This window comes from Camelina sativa, chromosome 18 (assembly GCF_030686135.1).
Source record: "Camelina sativa cultivar CO46 ecotype springtype chromosome 18, ASM3068613v1".
In the NCBI taxonomy this organism is placed as follows: Eukaryota; Viridiplantae; Streptophyta; class Magnoliopsida; order Brassicales; family Brassicaceae; genus Camelina; species Camelina sativa.
In genome coordinates, this window is record NC_141897.1 from 20149470 (window position 1) to 20169919 (window position 20450).

At 40.0% G+C, this 20450-nt stretch overlaps 1 non-coding gene across 1 annotated transcript; it reads left to right on the forward strand.

Annotated features, from left to right (window-relative positions):
* Positions 1 to 802: 802 nt before the first annotated feature.
* On the forward strand, positions 803 to 1780 carry LOC104762175 (protein S40-4). The gene has a single exon (XR_015588938.1). It is a non-coding gene; the product is annotated as a protein S40-4 (transcript).
* Positions 1781 to 20450: the final 18670 nt, after the last annotated feature.

A 20450-nucleotide genomic window follows, 5' to 3' on the forward strand; every position in this document is an offset into this window, starting at 1 on the left:
AAAAGTTGTCCAAGTGTGGAACGGCTAAGTTATGATGTAATCCTTTTCGACGGTTCTGGTTCCCCGCGCCGATCACACCGACCAACCTCGTAAGTTTCCAAACGGTCGAGAGCCTTATACTAGTAGTCTAGTATTATAATATTCCATCATATTATTCTCCGTCCATGCAAAAATAATTTTAATCATTCTTGTATAGTACTACTATTTCAAGTCTGCATTATCCTCAAATTTATAGAATATCTAATATTTTTACAATTTTCATTATTTACAATTACCAATATCATTAAAACTTTACTAAAAAATTAAGCTATAAAACATAGTCCATCAATTTAAAATTATATTAAATTTTAATACTTATAGAAAATCATATAGTCATAATTAATAGAAATTGAATATAGATCTAGCAAGCTATAAATTAAATCACAGTCAAAATAACTTGAACAATAAGTCTTTAATTCCGTTGGTAAATTCATTCAACCTTTCGATGCCATCCATATAAATGGTAGTATGATTGTTTCATTGACCCAAACATAGATATAGTTTTCCTTATGTTAGGAATAGATTATATATATTTTGGATTCGGATATACTTATTGAAAATTCCGTTGTGGATTTAGTGATAAATAGTGTAAAAATATGTAAATGAAATACCAAATACTAATAGATATTGTTGAAATTTACTAATTTAAAGTCTTGAATAATTCTCTTTTTTTCTTCGAGAGACAAAAGTTTTGAAGAATATGCCAAACACGCCACATGTAATATTCTTAAACTCCTTTTGCATTTTCTCGACACTTCATTAAAAATCCAAGGGTGATAACGTAATTTCATAAACTGACGGAAACTGGAAGTTAAGGGTCCCTTATCCAATTTATCCAAAAAAAAAAAAAAAAGAGGTTTCTAAATACTCTTTTTTTGTGTGTGTATAAAACCAAAGACTCCCTCATGACTCTTTCTTCTTCTTCACCATAGCAACCAAATACACAAAACTATTTTCTAAATCCTTAAATTTTTTTAAAATCTCTTCTCCTTCTTCTTCTTTTTTTAATGGCGACGGGGAAGAGTTACTACGCTAGACCTAGCTATCGATTTCTCGGCACAGATCAGCCGTCTTCCTACTTCGCCACCACCACAACCACCAACGATTCCGGTCTCGAATTCGACGAATCAGATCTCTACAACCAAATCCACACCGATTCACCGGATTTTCGCCGCAAAATCTCTGCTACACCATCCAGATCCGCTAAAAAACCAACGAATCGTCCCTCCGCCGTGACAGCCGCGTCGTCGCTTCCGGTTAACGTGCCGGATTGGTCTAAGATTCTCCGTGGAGAGTACCGCGATAACCGCCGGAGAAGCATCGAGGATAACGATGACGATTGCGAAGACGGTGGAGGTTGGTTGCCGCCGCATGAGTTTCTGGCGAAGACGAGGATGGCTTCGTTCTCGGTTCATGAAGGAGTTGGGAGGACGTTGAAAGGAAGAGATCTGAGTAGGGTCAGAAATGCTATTTTTGAAAAAATTGGTTTCCAAGATTAATAATATCTCGAAACTTTTGGACTTTTTCCTGTAATTTTTGTTTTTCTTTTTGGCTTACTTCAATCATTTTCTCTTTATGTAACTGTCAGAGAAGAGAGAGAGAGAGAGAGAGAGAGAGAGCATGTAATATTTCTAGAAATGCCCTCCATTTATCGTTAATTTCCAATTATCTTACCCCTTGTAATTTTTGTGAGATTTTAATCACATTTTGCGTATGAGTAATGGATAATGTTTTTATTACATTTTCACAGTTGATTCGAATTTTATATCTGTCAATTCAGATTTGGGTAATTTTTTATATAAGTAAATTCAGGGGTGGGAAATGGATAAAATAGAAAAAGGTGGGGCAAAAAAGTTACAATATTAGTTGGGGATTTTTCTTTGTTTTTATGGGTGTTTGATGAGGTGGGTGAGAAAAGCAGAGGCTACAAACACATGAAAGTGACATTGTTGCTTCATGAATTATTCTATTAATTTCTTTTTCTTAAAAACATTAGAATTATAATTTTAAAAGTTACGGTTTAATTCTACTAATTTGTCTGCTCTCTAATGAGATTTTTTTTCTAAAACTAATTAAAATGGATTTACGTGAAAGGGATTATAAAGAGACATGTATTTCATGTGTGTGATCTCTCGTGGATTATGCTTTTTCCCCCGATATGTATTTTATTTATTTATTCAAACAAGTTTTCCTAAACAAATTAAAAGAAGATTAAAATTTGGAATTTATCTGCCTACATGTTCGTTTTCCCAATTAGTTTCTAGAATTTACGGGGAAAAAAGGTTTGTAGTTATCTTCAAACTTAATTTGTAACAGATATTTTCTTTTTCTTACCAACAAAAAAAAAGAGAAATGGAAATAAGTAGTACCATTGAATATAATTAAAAACATAGATAAGAATAAATTTATAGGACCCGCAAGAAAGGTATATTGTAATGAGTAAATGAGTAATGAGGCTCTCCTTCTTAAGTTGAGTCCTCTCGAAGACTCTCTCTCTCATTCAAATCAGAACATTGAAGAGTAGCCCTGGGACTTCGGTTTTTTCGGTTTTTTCGGTTTGGTTTTTTCTATTTTTCGGTTTTTTTTATTTTGAATTTGTCACCGCAATAACCGAAACTCAAAATCGGTTCGGTTCAGTTCGGTTCGGTTGTAGACAAATTCGGTTTTTTATTTTTTCACCGAAATTATCAAAAAGATCGGTTTAATTCGGTTAATTCGGTTAATTCATATTTAATTTGGATAAGTTTGGTTATTTCGGTTTTGCCTTTCTAATTGCTTTTTATCCATTTCTAAATTGATTTTTATCGATATTATGATAAAAATCAATTTAAGAGATATATAAATGATGATAATCTATAATCTATAATGTGTAGTGTTGTAAAGTATAAGTTGTAATGATATTGCAATGCTCACCTAATTAATTGATCGGACATAACGTAATCATAAGTCATATTTTCAAACATTACAAAAACTGAAAACATATAGTACTGAGCGTAGACATAACATGAGTCTTAAGTCATACATAGATAACACAAACTGAAAACAAACATCAAAGAGAGACATAACATAATAAATCACACATAACACAAACTGAAAACATCCTTTGTACCACTTGTGGTTCTTTGAGACAGATCAACACGCTCCTTTGAAAGGGGTCTTGACTCTTGATCTTGAATATACAACAAGTAAAAGAGAAAAAAACAATATGTAAGTCAGAACAAAAACAAGACACTAATTAGACAAGAACAACACTACTCAGACTAGCTACCAAAACATAACAATATATAAGTCAAAACAAAGATTATAGACGAAGCATAAACAAGTAGAGAAGCTGAAACAAAGCATATGGCAAACCTCATGATGGTACTGGTCTAATGACCTACTCTTCAATGGTTTCAGTCGTGGTACCAAGTGATTCATGGAAATTAAGCTCTTCAAACATTTCAGCCAAGTTAGCAAGTTTTTCTTCTGCAATAGAATTCCTCAACCATTGTTGTGTGCATACCAAAGCTTCTGTCATATAAGGTGTCAAACAACTTCGAAAATGATCCAAAATACGACCGCTGGTACTAAAAGCTGATTCCGAAGAAACAGAAGACACTTGTACAGCTAGAATATCTCTTGCTAACTCTGCCAAGACAGGATACTTCTGATTGTTACTCCTCCACCATGCTAAAACATCATAATCCATACCCAAACTATTATGATCTCTTTTCACAACTTTCTCCAGCAAGTAGATGTCAAGCTCACAACATAGTTCTTCATTTCCAACTTCATTGTCCATCTCCATGTAAACTTCATTAGACCTATCATACTCATCATCATCAGATAGATCAAAGACAACACTTGGCTGGTCAAACTCTGTATGTCCACTTCTTGATCCAGGGGTCTCACTTGGCCTAAGAATCATCACATACTCTTCATACAGGTCCTTCAAAACACGCTTAATTGATGTTCTGAGATGGTTACTTTCCATGGTATTTTTTCCATAGAGTTTGTCAATACAAATAGTAGCAAACTGCATCTTGTTTATTGGATCCATCACACTTGCAATAATCACTAGTGGATTCATATTCAAAATGCCATCCCAATATTTGTCAAACTTAGCCCTCATACTTCCTGTTTGGTTCCTTACTCTTTCATCATTGTGGGTGCTTAGTGCGATCAAATTCTTCTCCACAATGAAAATCTCATTGTAACACATGCTGGAAGTCACGGATTTAGAAGCTGAAAACGCTAATGTGCAGTTGAAAAAGATTTTCAGAAACTTTACCATCTTTCCCACTTCTTCCCAATCTGCATTAGATGGTGGTCCAATCCGTTTTTGTGGCGGTAACTCCCTCACGACTCCATCCTCATCTGTTTCATGCTCAAGGAAGTATTCATTGTATGGCATGTCTTCTTCTAGCATCTTCTGGAAAGCAACCCGTAGCTTAAGTGCAACACTCAACATAAGATAGGTTGAATTCCATCGAGTGACAACATCCAGACACAAGCTGCCTCTAGACACATTTCCAGTCTCGACACGCAATTCAAATGATTTATACCTTGTACTAGATGACCGCACATACTTCACCGCATTTCGAATGGCAACAATACTCTGTCTCACATGCGCTAAACCATCCCTCACAATCAGATTTAAAATGTGAGCACAACAACGCATATGTAAAAATTTTCCATCTCGAATCAAGACATTACCTTCCTTCAGCCTCAAAGCATCCATGAATAACCGTAGAGCTTTGTCATTTCCTTTCGCATTGTCAACCGTTACAGTGAATACTTTCTCAATCCCCCATTCTTCTAAGCATTGGACAAGGTGTGATGCAATTGTTTCCCCTTTATGGTCTATGACGGGCTTGAAATTGATGATCCTCTTTTGCATAACCCAATTTGCATCGATCCAATGTGCTGTTACAACCATGTAACTACATGAGGTCGTAGGAGCTACCCAAATGTCTGTAGTGAGAGATATCCTCTTCTTCTCACTTGTGAACAGCTTCTTCAAAGCAACTTTTTCTTGTAAAAACATTGCAAAGATATCCTTCGTCGCTGTCCTTCGGCAGTGAACATGATAACATGGCAGCAAATTAAAGCAAAATCGTCTAAAGCCCTCTGATTCAACAAAGGAGAATGGCAGCTCATTTAACACTATCATCTCATTGACTGATCTTCGAAACAGTTCTTTGTCATACTTCATGGTAGTTGTCATGACACCACTAGGATCACTACTTAGAACCTTTTGACTTCCTGCCTCTTCATGAGCTTTGAACAACTTACATCTTGTTATGTGACCTCTCATAGTACTTGTTCCATTCGTCTTTGTGTCACACCCTATCTCTGCTCCACAATATCGACAATTGGCCAGCTTGGGATCAACAATCTGTTTAATGAAATGAGCCCACACATCCGATCTTGGAGCCATTTGTTTCCTTACTTTCACCAAAGGAGAATCAGAGGTTGATTTAGCAGTTGTGCCGCTTTTTTGCCTTTTAGAGCCACTAGTTGCAGTAGTTTGTCGAGGTTCTTCTTCTTCTCCTTCAACCTCTTCTTCAAACATGTTGTCGTTGTTGTCTTGAGAAGACATCTACAAAGCACAAAGTCACAACCATTAGCTATATTTCACAAAAAAAACTCCAAGAACAGAGAAAATAATAGCAACAAACACGTATCAGTTGATAAAGACGAAAGACAAAAAATATCAACACACATGTATAGAACAAGAAAAAAAAGTGTATGTAGTTTTTTGTTCAAACTTCATACATAATTATATATCTTTATTTTACGCAAATGGCTCCAATTGCTGTTGTTTAATTCACAACAAAATCCAATTGCTGTTGTTTAATACTCTATGACGTTTGATTAAGAGAATTAGAGAACTAAAGAAGATCAAAGTCAAAACTGTATCTGTAATGAAGTAGAGAAAAAAAAAGATGAAAAATCAAATAAATGAATCTCACCAAACAGAAGTTAAGCTGAGACTGAGATGATGCAGAGACTAAGCTAAGAGCCTGAGAATGCAGAGATGAAATTAAATTGAAGCAGACAGGAAGTACCGAAGTAGAATCACGCCGTTTGTGTCGCGTAAACGAGGCGGACAGAAGCTTGAAGAAGGTGAAGAACAGAGACTCTATTTCTATTAGGTTTAATTAAGTTTGGTTAACCGATCGGTTATGTGGAACCAAACCGAAATAACCGAGAACCGATTTTAGTTTAAGAAGCTTGCCGATCGGTTTAGCCCTAATAACTGAAACCGAACCGAATACCCAAAATTTCGGTTCGGTTCGGTTTTTTGTCCCAGGGCTAGTCAAAAATTAAAAAAAAAGACTCGGGGAAGAGGAATAAGTATGAGAGTAGGTCGATTTGGAGGTGAGCTCATAAGGAGCAGAAACGGTCATGCTCGATTGCTGACCAAATATTGTTTACGACAAAAGTTTGAAATAATTTGTTTTCAGTTGATCATTTACGAGATTTAAATACATTTTTTTTTGATAAGAATGTAAATATTCATTTCACAAGGAAAGTTTTAGTTACACAATTAAGCATAAGCTATTACATGGTCCCATGCCAAAAAAGAATAAAAAACATGGAAGCATACCACATTCTTGCACCAAATCATCAAATTCAAACCATTAGCATAATGATAATGGTAGAAGACTGTTTGATGCAAGATAAAAACGAATCCCTAAAGAGAGCCTAGAAATCAAAACAACAATGAAAAATATGACAAAGATGCAAAGCGTTTGATCGAGTAGCAAGGAAGCAGTCCGTTCAATGGTAGCCCAAGACAAGCAAGTGACTGCGAAACCACCAAGCTTAATGAGGCAGGCAATGCTTACTCACTCTACTAAGTCCAACCTAAGCCCCCTTTGGAATCAGTAGCACAGAGCCTAGCAACTTCACATCCGCAAAAAGCCATACTAGCACCAGCATCTCACATGATCAAACACTGAAAACACTTTGAGATTTTTCGAAGCTTGAACTAGAGGCACACTAATCCGAAGAGGCTGAAACAAAGGCCGAAGACATTTGCGGAGAAGGAAGCAATAAACTTGAGCGCTAAGGCGAAAACAGGTGTGACATGTTAAGGAGATGCATGGAGATACAACTAGCTACCGCGACGCCGGGAAGCCTCAAACCCTTAATCAAGCAGAGCCAACAACTCCCTCCAAAACGAAACTCACAAGTTACCTGCAGAAGCAAAACAAGTCTCGGAAAGCACCAGTCATCATCATCAATCAACACCTTTGGCTTGGGAGGTGAGCTGAGGAATGAAGTCGAATGTGACTTGAAGAAGTTAGAGAAGCCGGCCCTATAAGACAAGCCACAACAAATGACAGACATAGCTAGCACAAAACCCCCAGTGAAGACAGAAGCAGAAGATCGAAACATCCGGAGGTTGATTCCAAAGCACTAACAACCTGGCCTAATGCAGCAAACACTCGACAGAGGCAAAGCTTACCGGAGTAAGCTAAAGAGCCAGGGAAACCAACGACTACTAACACGGGGCGGGAGAAAAGACACAGAGGGTGAAGACAAGTGGTAGCCGCGGAGGGGAAGAGAGCCGAAGCATCCCTGCGCCTGACGGAGAAACAGAGCACCGTCGGACCACCACTGTAGAAGAGCCACCGCACGCCAACAGAAAGTAGAGGTGAGCTAATAGAAAACCCCACCCCCACCAAACCACTCGCCAGAGAAGAAACCAAACCGCCGCTTGAGCAGCTACGCGACAGCCACGAAGCGCAAGACCATCGCCGAAATAGCACCGTGAGGAGCCTCACAACATCAGATTTGCCGTCTTCAAAACAAACCGGAGGATGCGCCGAGGAGGTGAAGTCGCCTAAGTCAAAAGTTAAATTTCAGGCAAGTCGACGCCTTTTCTTCTACAGATGGAGCCTCCGATGAACCAAACCACAAAGCTCCGGTGTCAGACTCGTCAAATCGCCTACCGGAAGGAGCCTAATCGCATAGCGGGGAAACCGGGGACCCTCTCGCGATCACGGCGAGGAGCGCCGATGACCGGAGAGGCGAGATGCACAGCAGATCTAGGGTTCAAGCAGCGGAGGTTTTGGGAGAAAAAATCGCACACGCGTATACCACCGGTTAAGAACTTACAATACTTCCGATTTAAATACATATGAATGGCATTTCATTATGTTTGGATTTGATCTGTTTTGTGTTTGGATACAAGAATCATTAGTACATGACAACATATCATACATATTACATACAACAAATTTTATAAGCAAATTACAAGAGAAACATAATTAATTGTGTCTTGTTTTCTTACAACATGACAACATCTTGCACACAAAATCGCTTGGGTAGAAGTGATGATGATAGATAAATAAAAGTATTAAGGATTATTAATTCTTTAAACTAAAAGTAAACTGTCTTGATGACATCTCCTAAATTACTTTTAAGTTTTAAAATCCACCAAGTTAGATGAACAGTCCACATATGTTATAGTCATCATCAATCATCATGTTGTCTTTTTCGAATTCAACTGTTCAAGATGTAATATGACACACTCCTTGTTAGTGATAATGAAATGTCAAATTTATATATTAGCAGTCTTTAGAGAGTGCAAGTTACAAGTTACAACCATATTAATTTAAGTAGTCTTTTTCTAATTTGTTAGGGTTAATAATATTGTAGTGCATATGTACATGTGATTCCACCATAATGTCAAAGACCCACAAATATGAAGCCCAATTCTACTATAGATGGTTATATAATATAGATTTTATCTTTGTGGGCTTATCCACTAGTACGATACTACATTTTCGTTTTCTTTGTCAAAAACTCTTACAATTGGAAGATAGAAAAACAATTACAATCTCATCAGCAAAAAGAGATGAACATTTCCCTTTTATATAATTTAACATACTTGAGCTTATCGTGATAATCTAGAGTACACTAGCATGGAATCTAGAAAGAAACGGAAACACTATCTTCGACAAATGTTTTGCAAAATGAAGTATACCAATCATTTGTAACTTTTATATATATATATATATATCTAAATTTATCTCATTATGTACATCACAAATGCATTTAGATTCACCTCATGTTCAAGGCTCAACCTCAACACAGCATGAAGAAGCCCTAAATCCCATTTTCTACAGTGGAGTAGTGCTTACGTCAGCAATTTGTCATACATATAAGTTTTGTAAAAGAATACTGATTAGTGCTCTAATTACGCGAAAAGACTAAAGTAGGTGGTAAATCAAATCTACGCACAACCCCCTCCATTAAACGAGTGGAAGGTTTCTTTTATAAATAAAAGTATGGAATGTTTTAGTTCTTTTATAACATCATACTATAGTATACGCATATATGAATGAAAGAGAGAAAGTTTCCACCTTGTTTAATCCTTAAGGCTCAAGTATATATAGTATATACTTTGGGATACTTTTGTATCTGTTTTAATCGGGATATATATGAATATGTTATTCTCGTACTAAACAATTATGAAATATGCCTTTATTTTTTCACTCCTACCAGCCTATGTTTTCCTCTCTCTTTTTCTTTTTGTCCAAAATTCAAAAGCCTAGAAGGCGTTCAAGTCCCTGGATTTGTGTGTGCTAAAAAAATTGGAGAAAAAGAGAAAATAAATGTTGCAAATGCAAGCAAGCACCCGAATTTATCAGTTGACTATATATACTTTTGTACGTATTTGTTCTTTTGGCGTACAACAACAACCGCCTCTATTTCGTGTCGCCACTAATTTTCACATCATTCCCAAATTTCTGAACTCGTCTATCACGTTTAATACTAGTATTTCTAGGAGAGCAATTGACTCACTTTGTCTTTTTTTGACCTACGATCATGTTTTTTTCTTTATTATTATAATGCTCAAGTTGAATGAAAAACAAAATTCAACTTAGAATTAGGGTACATTATTTTTCACTGCGATATATCAACTCTGTTACGAACTTAAGTGCGCCTCAAAGTTTTATGTAACGAAATATCTTGATGTTGTAATTGTAAACATGAGTAGTATATTGGTTTCATGTCCAAAGGGACTACTAACACATGTAAGGCCCGAAATCGCTTGGCAAACAAAAATATATTATAGTTGCATCATTGTGATTAAAAATGTCAAAAATATTCCAAAATTTTCACATGTACAAACCGTGTAGGAACGTTTTATATAAAAAAGGGTAAAATGGTACCACATCAATCTCTGGTCAACTACATTAATTAGGTTAGCCTTAAGCAATACTCTTCGAGTTGTCGTTATCAATACCAATCGAGGACGACCAATCCTCTGTTTCTCCTACATGGGTTTTGATTTTTTTGAACTGTTAAAAAGGCATTTTGTAATTACAGAGGTAAAAGTAAACTATTTCCATTTTATTTAAAACGGTTAAAAAAATTCAACCCTAGGAGCTTTCTCTCTTGTATCCAAAGTATATGTATTACGTTTACACTAATAAGCTAAAACCATCATTTAAAACGATCTAGACTATAGTACCATGAGAAAAAAACAAAAGAAGAAAGAGGACATAGAGACATCATCAAGATTTCAAAAGATGTGATGTGAATAGAAGAATTTTGATAATCATTCAGTTTTGTTAGAAAAGGAATTTAGTCGAATGACAAAAGGAATAATGAAAGGATCCGACGATAATATGGGGTCCTCTGTTAGGTCAGGTCTCCACATTCGACAGCTACCCCTAAAAGTACTCATGCGACCCCATCGCAGAGACATAGTGGACCCATACGATTGGACCTTTTATGGGCCCTAAATATTTTGGGTTATTGGAACATATCCCATTTTCCACACTATTCTCTTTCTTCTATAAGCTATATTTATATGAATGGGCTCAAGAACTCTGTAAAGATAGCAACAATCTCATCATCACACATAATACACACCCTCTACACTTTTTACCCCAAAGAGTAGTTTGTCTCGTAATCTCGTACAACTCTTCAATTTGTATGCTCCAAAGTTTAAGATTTTCCATATATATTACTTTATATAAACATATGGATTTCCTAGGCACCTAATAAGAAACCAAAACAAAACAATGGAGGATTTTTTAGTCGACTGATATGGTCAAAGTAGGAGCGTCGGAGATGTTTGACCGCCGATTTTAGAACCTTAGATTGTTAAAATATTTTATTTTCTATGCTCTTCACCATGAGTTTTAGGGTATGATGAGTATGGCATTTGTATTCTATATTTTTGAATTGTGTGACAGTGTTTGTTGTTGTTTTGTATTTTTTTTGTCAACATGTTTGGTGTGGTTTAAACCGCACAGCTGCAATAAATGTATGTTGGTTCTCTCCCCCATTCAATAATTTTGTATCCACTTCTGACTGCTGCGGTACACAACTGTTGTCACATTGTTCTCCAATACACGTATTTGGTTCAAATATATATTCCAAAACATTTTTACAAACATACGGCTAGCTTAATCGATGATGTTATATAACTATATTAGAAAGTTAATATAATCACTAGCCACTAGGAGTCGTCGAGTCGAGTATTACAAAAGCTTGGTTCGAGTTTGATAGTTCTCATCTTCACTTAGTTATATTTCAACATTTATTTTGCTCGTTTTACCCATTGTGCACTATTTATTTTGACACCACTGTTTGAAGCATTTTTCTACCATGGTTTTACCTTTTATTAAATGTTTTCTTACCTATTTTCAAAACTACAGTCTTTTAATTTTGTATGAAAATATATATTTATTAATTTTTCTTTGATTAGAAGATAAAGAGCCACCTTTTTTTTTGTTTTGCAACAAAAGCCACCTAAATATATAGAGATATTAAGTAATGAAAAAAAATATTAAAGATGTTGGTGAATTTAAGATGAAAAATCTGGAACATATAATTGAGAAAGTAAATAAAATATTATACACCTATTCATATTAAATACAATTTTTAAGTTAACAATATTTTATCATGCTATGGTTAATTGACCATATTTTTGTCGACCGATTTTTGCTTAATAAATGATAAACCATGTAACAAAAAATACCAGAAAAATGAATTTAAGATTATATTTGGTTAAATCATTTTATTTGATTTTTATTTTTATTAATGTAAAAAATCAGTCACTCAAATGAGAATTACTAGCTGAACATTATAAAAACTTGGAAAAGCAACCATAATTACCCAAAAAGAAAGAAAAGTAACCACAATCTTTAATTTTGCGTGAAAACATTATTCGTTATTTAACTAATTACTAATTAGTTTTAGGTGTAGAGACACTTAAGTACATAGTATGTATATTATATATAGAGAGAGACTTTGTGAAACAAATGATTACGAAGTAGGCTTTCTTTTTTTTCCCTTAATATAAGGAGAGACTTTCAACAAACTAGGAAAGAAAACATTAGATTTGAGGGAAATTGAGGTAGATGCCTGATGAGTCATGTTATATGTGATTTGTATGTGATCTTGATCTCTACATAGTACATAACTACATATCATTATCCATTCATGGTAGTATGGTACATGAAAGCTATACGTTATAATGGGATTGGGAGGTAAGTAAAGTGGACAATAAATAGGAGAGGAAAAATGTTAAATTTTTGGTGGGGAAGTTAGGAGGGGGACAAAGTGGAGGAATATTAATATCCCATCAAGACCAACAACATCAACAAAAGTATATATATTTGACAAATAAAAAAAAAGAAAAAAAAAAGCAAAAGATAATATATTGAACCCAAAAAAAAAAGCAAGAACGAATGTGACATTTTGACCTTTTCCAATATTTAAATTTGGATTTATGTTTGGTTCCGAGTGGTTTTATCTCAAAATGAAAAATGTGAATAATTGAGTTTGTACTATAACGTGAAATTAATGGAGACGCTTCTTTTGTTCTATCTCCGTGCATAGTCAAATTAAGACTTGTCGCAACTTGCAACCACTTTGATATGGAGACATCCCTCTTCGTCTATATCTCTCCCTGTTTTTTACCCTCTTTTTGTTTACGCACACTATATATATCCTATCCAAAGTGATAAAACTTTTAGTTCAATCAGGTGTTTTAGTTCAATGATATCTAAAACATTTGGGTGTATTTTACGTTAACAAAAAGAATAGTGTTAAAATGCTTGATAGCTAGTAATGTTTCTCATGGGCCTTTAATTTATGCTATAGTTTAGCTTGGGTATTTGTAAAAATGTTGTTGTATATGTGAATATGATGATGTAATCAAGTCATATGTGTGTTAGGATCTGCTAGCTTGTCCTCTATCTTAAAAGGAACATTTTAACTATGTTTTCATAAAGACAATTTAATATTTATGTGCATGTGGTCGAATGTGGAATGGTGAGATAAGCAGTCGAATAATTTATCTCTGGGAAATTATTTGGATATGTTAACCAAATTGTTCGGATTTAACAGTTGCTTAAGGTTTCAGATTATTCTTTTTGTTTAGTGTTTTGTTTTTGTCGTCTTGTTGTTACACATACATATAGAATATAGCGCATGATCTGTTTTGTAAAACTTGAAAGAATAGAACATACATAGAATAATTGGTTTCATCACTACACACTAAGAAAAATAAAATAAGGTAATCATTGTGAGCAAAAAGACTAAATTCAACCGCAAGTTAAAAAGAAGAAGTTGATAATTATATAACAATCTTTAATTAAACTAATTTTCTAACTGTTTAATTTGTCGCTTGTGAAACAATCAAGCACATGGGTCACTATATATATACTAGTAGTACTATGTGAATTTGCGAATTATCATTATCAGTCATAACTAACGACAAGGTGTCTCAAAGTTTGAATCAATATAGAAAAAAATTATGACAGAAGGAAACCCCATAAAAGCAACAGATTTAGGAATGATAGTAACAATCAGATGGATGTAGTTCGACTAATTAGAAACATCCCACTTCACTACTCCAAACTTCGACTGTGGTTTTCTAATTTCTATACTTACAATCGGTAACTTGTAAATTGGGATACCGTCAAACATAAAATGCATAGCACATAATTTAGTCACTAATCGTTTAGTGATTTTGTTTGTTATCTCCAAATTACTGAACAGCTATGCTTCTATTTTTCTAATAATAGTTATAGAATCATATAAGAGTTGACCAAAGATTATTAGTATTCATTTCTGAAAGATTATGCAGTTGGTAAAGAATTTGGAGATTCGTTAAATTATTAGATTATAATGTTGTTATTTTGCCGATTACTAACAACTAGATCGATCGATAATTATAGTATAACTTATAGTCACAGATTATAAAATAGTATAAAAAATGGTTGAATAATAACACTAAAAAAATAAAAGAGATAAATTGGGTGTAAATGTGTGGTCAGCACGTGAGAGTTGCTTTTGGCGCATGCGAAAAGCTGATGGAAATAACACATCATCAACACTTTTCGTTTTTATAGTATAGAATACTAAAATGGTCTTACATGAAGAAAAAAAAGTAAACAAAAACAACTACAATATTTTTTTTTAATTGTCAAGCTAATTCTTATTATCAGATGAATCAACGTGTTTAACTGAAAAGTGAAAACTGTGTTTGCCAAGGTGTTGGATATGGGCTTTGCCCCATATGCCAACTCGGCTCAACAAAGACTCACCAGAGATAGAAGGAAATGGGCCAACCTCGGAGGACAATCTCGGGATTTCACACAGAAAACCCTAGAGTGTTCTAACTCTACATTCGCTTATAAATAGCTCGAGACATCTATTGGAGAAAGGATCTTGACCCGCAGACAATACCCCCAGAGCAATACTTTGCATCGAAAACTGCTATTATCTTTCGTATAACTCATCTTGTTTTCAGTTCGTCATTTTAAGCTTACTAGTTCGTCTGTGGACTAACAAGCTCTAATACGATTTGTTTAAGTGACGATCTCACGTTTTCCCCGATTAATAAAGAACTTGCTCGCTCTTTCCCACAAACTTTTTATTTGTTTAAGCTGTGTAATCCCCGGTACAAACAATTGGCGCCCACCGTGGGGCCAGAGTAAAGCGCTTCTTTTGACGAATCAAGACCGACGATCCTCACTTCCTCGAAGTTTCAAGACTCATGACGAACCCCAGCGAAAACCTCAACGAAGTAACGGAGCAGCCAACGGAACAGCGATGGGGGCGAACGAGAACACGAACAGTTCCCCCGCTGAGCTCCCTGCCGAACTCCTCGGAGAGCCCAACCGAAGGCTCCCTGCCGAGCCCAACCGAAGGCTCACTGCCGAGCACAATCTTTCCACCAGCGCCCGACGCGCCCTCTGAGTCTCTCGTAGCTGCACACGCTGAAGCCGGACCTGCTGCAGACCAGCTGGTCACCAACACAACCTCTACACCAGCGCCCGATACGCCATCAGAACCTCTTGTTGCCACACGTGCCCAACATCTCCAAACCATGGCTCTAGTTTTCACTGACGGTGCCGCCCTCTCAGCTCCCTTGCTTGATGGACGCAGAAACAACTTCGAATATCTGATGTAGACTATCATCGACAGTCTCGTTAGCCAGGACATGCGAACAGCCGAGCGACTTGACACACTCGCTACAACATAAAAAAGCTTACCTTAATTAAATCAACTGACTCCAACAATAGAAGAACAAGCACCGAGACACCATCGACTTTGGGAGCGCTCAGAGTGCCCATTCTACCTCCAGTAACAGCCATGGGTGATGTAGTAGGCCTCTCGTTAGCCACAGAAAGATCCATGAAACCACCACTTTTCACCAAACTCAAGAATGTCGTCAAAATCACGATCGTCGGTCAAACCCTTGTTGCTGAAACCAAAACTCCACTCTTCCCTAATATCAATATCGATACCGTCGAAAGCATCACCATGAGAAGTGCCGACCTCATGAGAGGTGTCGCCAAGCTCGCGACAACCAAAGCCGACATCACCGCTCAGCTCCACATCCTCTCAATCGATCTCAAAGCTAGCCGGATCCAGATCGGCAGATTCTCGGTCGCTCCGCCCTCCGATTAACAAAGCATCACCACGGGCAGCCTCGCAAGAGATACCGATCTCACGAAATGTACCAATCTCACGAGAGGTGCCAATCTCACCAGCGTTCATGCCTTCACTCTCGAGCTCACCATCCCTTTGCCTATCTCACCTCCTGGTCGCAAAGCCAACCTTTACCTCCCTCCCAACCAAGCGAGAATCACACTCATTATACCGACCTCCCCTCTTGCTCCTATCAGCCATCTCCACCCAACGAACCTCGAGACCAACCTCAAGAGCGGTCGCCGCCCAAGTCGAGATTGGGGACGACCTCACGATGGCCATCCTCGCCAACCTCAACCTCTCGATCTTGTTCCAAGGAAGATCCGCATGCAGCCTGCGCCGACCCCCGTTGTAGAGTTCTCTCCCCCTCGTGGCCCTATGCCGACCTCAGATTTGTTTCTTATGATGCCGACCTCAAAGTCTGTGCGCGCGGGCTGAACCAGGGCGACCGCCAACCACCATCAGGTCATCTCGATCGACGGTCAACGGAATATCCTGCCGACCTACTATCGGCAAAGAAGCGACGAGCAGCGGCTAGGTTTTGTTCTTTGGAGAATATCCTGCTGACCTCTCTCGCTCATATCTCCCAATACGCCTCCAATATACTTGTATAGTCAACCTTGCCACCTCCAATTATGAGCCGACCTCAGAGTTCACCCTAACGGTTAGACAAGTACCGACATGGATTGGAGATATGCCACCCACACAGGGACGACCTCTAGGGCACCGTACAACGCCACACTGACCTCCATTGGCCGACCCCCTCACCCATAGTGTCGATTTCGCCAACTCTGGACGCACAACCGCTCACCCTCAAAGCAAACTGCCGGTTTCAGGAAGCAGGTGGCCGTCCCGGCCGAAGGACCGTGATCGGCCGGACCGGCTGAAAGATTAGCACCAATCGACGCAGCATTAAGACCCAAAACAGCTGAACGAGGACCAGGATCCTCGGCCGGGACGACATCCATAGGACTCCCACCAAAACCAATGTCGCTATCTTCACTGAACTCGAGAATATCAGCAAAATTGTAGTCGTTGGCCAAACTATCGAAGTCTCCACACTCCGCTCCAATACCGACACTAACATCATCAAAAACGTCTTTATAAGCCGCGAACTCTTCGGTAAAAGCACGCTGGATTCCCGCAAGAGTTTTACCACGCGTATACGTTAGAACTCGGGAGCTCGTCGAAGGACGACCTTCCTTTCTGTTCGAAATACCGACCTCGTCCGTACCCCCTCGCCGATCTCTCTCGCTTGGGGCCTTATCGCCTGATGACCGAAAACCGAGACCTCCACACATAAGATCAGCGTCGTCTTCATCAAAATCAGAACCAACCGCAATTCGGAGATCAGTCGCGCCAAGCTCGTCGCCGCCGAGCATCGATGTGCCGAACACACTATTGTGCCAATATCCCGTCTCCCTCTCATCGCTTGGCCGAACCCTGCGAGTGTCGCGAGTAATGTCGATCTCGTCAAGGTCGGCGTCGAGCGCACAAATACTGACCTCGTCGATCTCCCACATCGATCCCAACCGGGTCACAAGTGATCCCATTCGCAACATGGTCGTCGTGCCGCGTTCTTCGACCAACCTCACTGCTTTCCTCTTTGGTTATTTTACATTGGTCAATGGTTACTCACTTAATTTACTCCATTAGTTGGTGGTCTTGACGCGGGCCGATCTTCGATCCCCGATATTTGGCCGACCACAGCTCTCGGCCACTCTCTCTCCCGAAAGTCGAATTCAATGTGATCTCCTCCAATCGACCCAATATCGCGAGTGTTGGACTTGCTCAAATCACGCCGACCTCCCAATATCTCCGTGTTTCCGCGCTCTCCCATCCTAAGATCTGGGTCGCCATCGTCGGAATCAAACTCGTGGGAGATATCAACGAAACAGGAATCAAGTCGACCAACGCCCTCAACTATGCCAGCCTCGGACATGCCTTCCATACCGATCTCACCGACGCCAGGCTGAGCTCCGAAATTCCTCATCCTGATCTCACCGACGCCAGGCCAAGATCCGAGATCTCCCACGCCGAACTCGCCGGATCCAACCATTCTCGGCGGAAAAGCGCCGGTCACCCCGCTCAATCCGGAATCCTCTCGATCCGATCCGCCGATCTCCGCCGATCTACCAGGTACGGACGCTTCGCCTCTCTCAACAGGACTCACGAAATCGACACGGCGCCGATCTCCGACCATCCGGGCGCCGACCTCGTCCTCTCGGCCAACCATCCGGGCGCCGATCTCGTTCTCTCGGCCGACCATCCGGGCGCCGACCTCGTGGCCGACCATCCGGGCGCCGACCTCGTCCTCTCGGCCGACCATCCGGGCGCCGACCTCGTCCTCTCGGCCGACCATCCGGGCGCCGATCTCGACCTCTCGGCCGACCATCCGGGCGCCGACCTCGTCCTCTCGGCCGACCATCCGGGCGCCGATCTCGTCCTCTCGGCCGACCATTCGGGCGCCGATCTCGCTCTCTCGGCCGACCATCCGGGCGCCGACCTCGTCCTCTTGGCCGACCATCCGGGCGCCGATCTCGCTTACTCTGCCGCACTCGATTCCCGCCGATCAACCAGGTTAAAGCTCGCCGCTTTTCTCGGCCGGGCGGGCGAAACTCGTATGGCGCCGACCTCCGAACATCCTCTTGCCGACCTCGTCCTCTCCGCTGACCTCCGAATCTCCCCGTTGGGACCCGTCGATCTCCGTCGATCGGCCGGATTCACGCACATCGCCTTTCTCGGCCGAGCTCGCAAAACTCGTATGTCGCCGTCCACCGACCATCGACGATCTCCGCATGAGAAGCTCGGCGGCGGCGGCTGCTAGGTCTTCAAGGATGTGTGACCAAACAAAGGGGAGAGAAAAGTAGAGAGAGAAAGAAGTAAAAGCATAAAAATAAAAGCATAGAGAGAGAAAGTTACCTTTTTATGAGAGAAGGAAGTGAAGAAAAGGGAGGAGATATAAATAAGTAAAACGGAAATTTTACTGCCATAATCCGTCACCTCGATTCGGGACACGCCCGTTTCTGGAAATTCATCGTATACCGCGTTCAAAGGAAGGACCGTCGGATATTCACGGTGTCTCTCGATTGACGAAACCTGAGAGTGGCGCCGAGCTCAGTTCGGCGAGATCGACCTCACCCAAACCAATTCGCTACCCTCTGATATCTTCAATATCGCGAGAAACGACCTCACTAGCTCTGATCTTCCCAACATTCATACTTGGCGATCTGGCAAACAATTGACCTTTCAAACTTATCTATGTTGTCGACTTACCAAGCTCGTCTCTACTACCTGCAAGCCGATCATCAATCCAACGACAAACCACCCACGTAGGAGTCGGGTTATTGCAAGAGCTCCCCAAACCTTCACAATTTTGGTTTTACGCAATGGTCTGTCCATAAACCCAACCCAAACAATGGCCTCGCAGCTCGACATCGACGACCAACTCGCAGCTCAACACCGAAGATCAACGGTGAGTTAAACATCATAATATCATTAGCAAAAAAAAAAAAAAAAAAAAAAAAAAAAAAAAGAACGCTCACTTGCCGAGCTCAGCAACTCTTCAAAAGAAGTCATTTACAAAAAAAAAAATTACACTCGCAAGAGTACTCTAAGTCAAATAAGCTCTCTCGAACGAGTCCGTCTTAACGAGTGTCCAGCTTCTACATCGTCACCCTGGCCAGGTGTTCGATTAAAAACGCGTTCCACATGGATGCAGCGGTGAAATAATCCGCACAAAAAAAGCCGAGCCCAGTCTCACATTCAGCTAGCAGGCGGTCAAGTTTGAATAAGCCAAGTTCTTACTTGCACACTCTTGTCGACCTCGGGGCACCCACAGGGTAAGCCGGACACCAGGGCCGCACCTAAAAGGTACGACGAGCTCATCTCAACTACCAACCTAAAACTTGGTATTCGAAACACGTAACAGGATAAGCCGAGAGACGTCTCGCCCCGTAAAATACATCTCGAAACCAAGCAAAAAGCCGAGCAAGTCTCGCACTAATTTGAGGGCGCCTGGACTAATAAGCCAAGCTCCGGCTTGCAAGTTCTTGCCAACCCCAAACACCAACAGGATAAGCCGGACACAAAAGCCACACCTAAAGGTATGGCGAGTCCGTCTCGCCTACCACTTTACTCCAGTAAAGCACAAAGCCTTGTTGCATATCAAACATACGCTCAAATGCATGTCGCCCTCATGCTCGACGCCCTCATAGTCGACTCACTCGCGCTTGCCACTCTCACGCACGACTCACTCACGCTTGCCACTATCATGCTCGACGCCCTCACAGGCAAACGCTCTCACGCTAACTCTTTCACGCTTGCCACTATCATGCTCGTAGCCCTCACAGTCGACACTCTCACGCTCGACTCTCTCGCGCTTGTCGCCCTCATGCTCGACGCTCTCACACTCGAGTCTCTTGGTACCTACCTACAGCTTGGTGCCGACC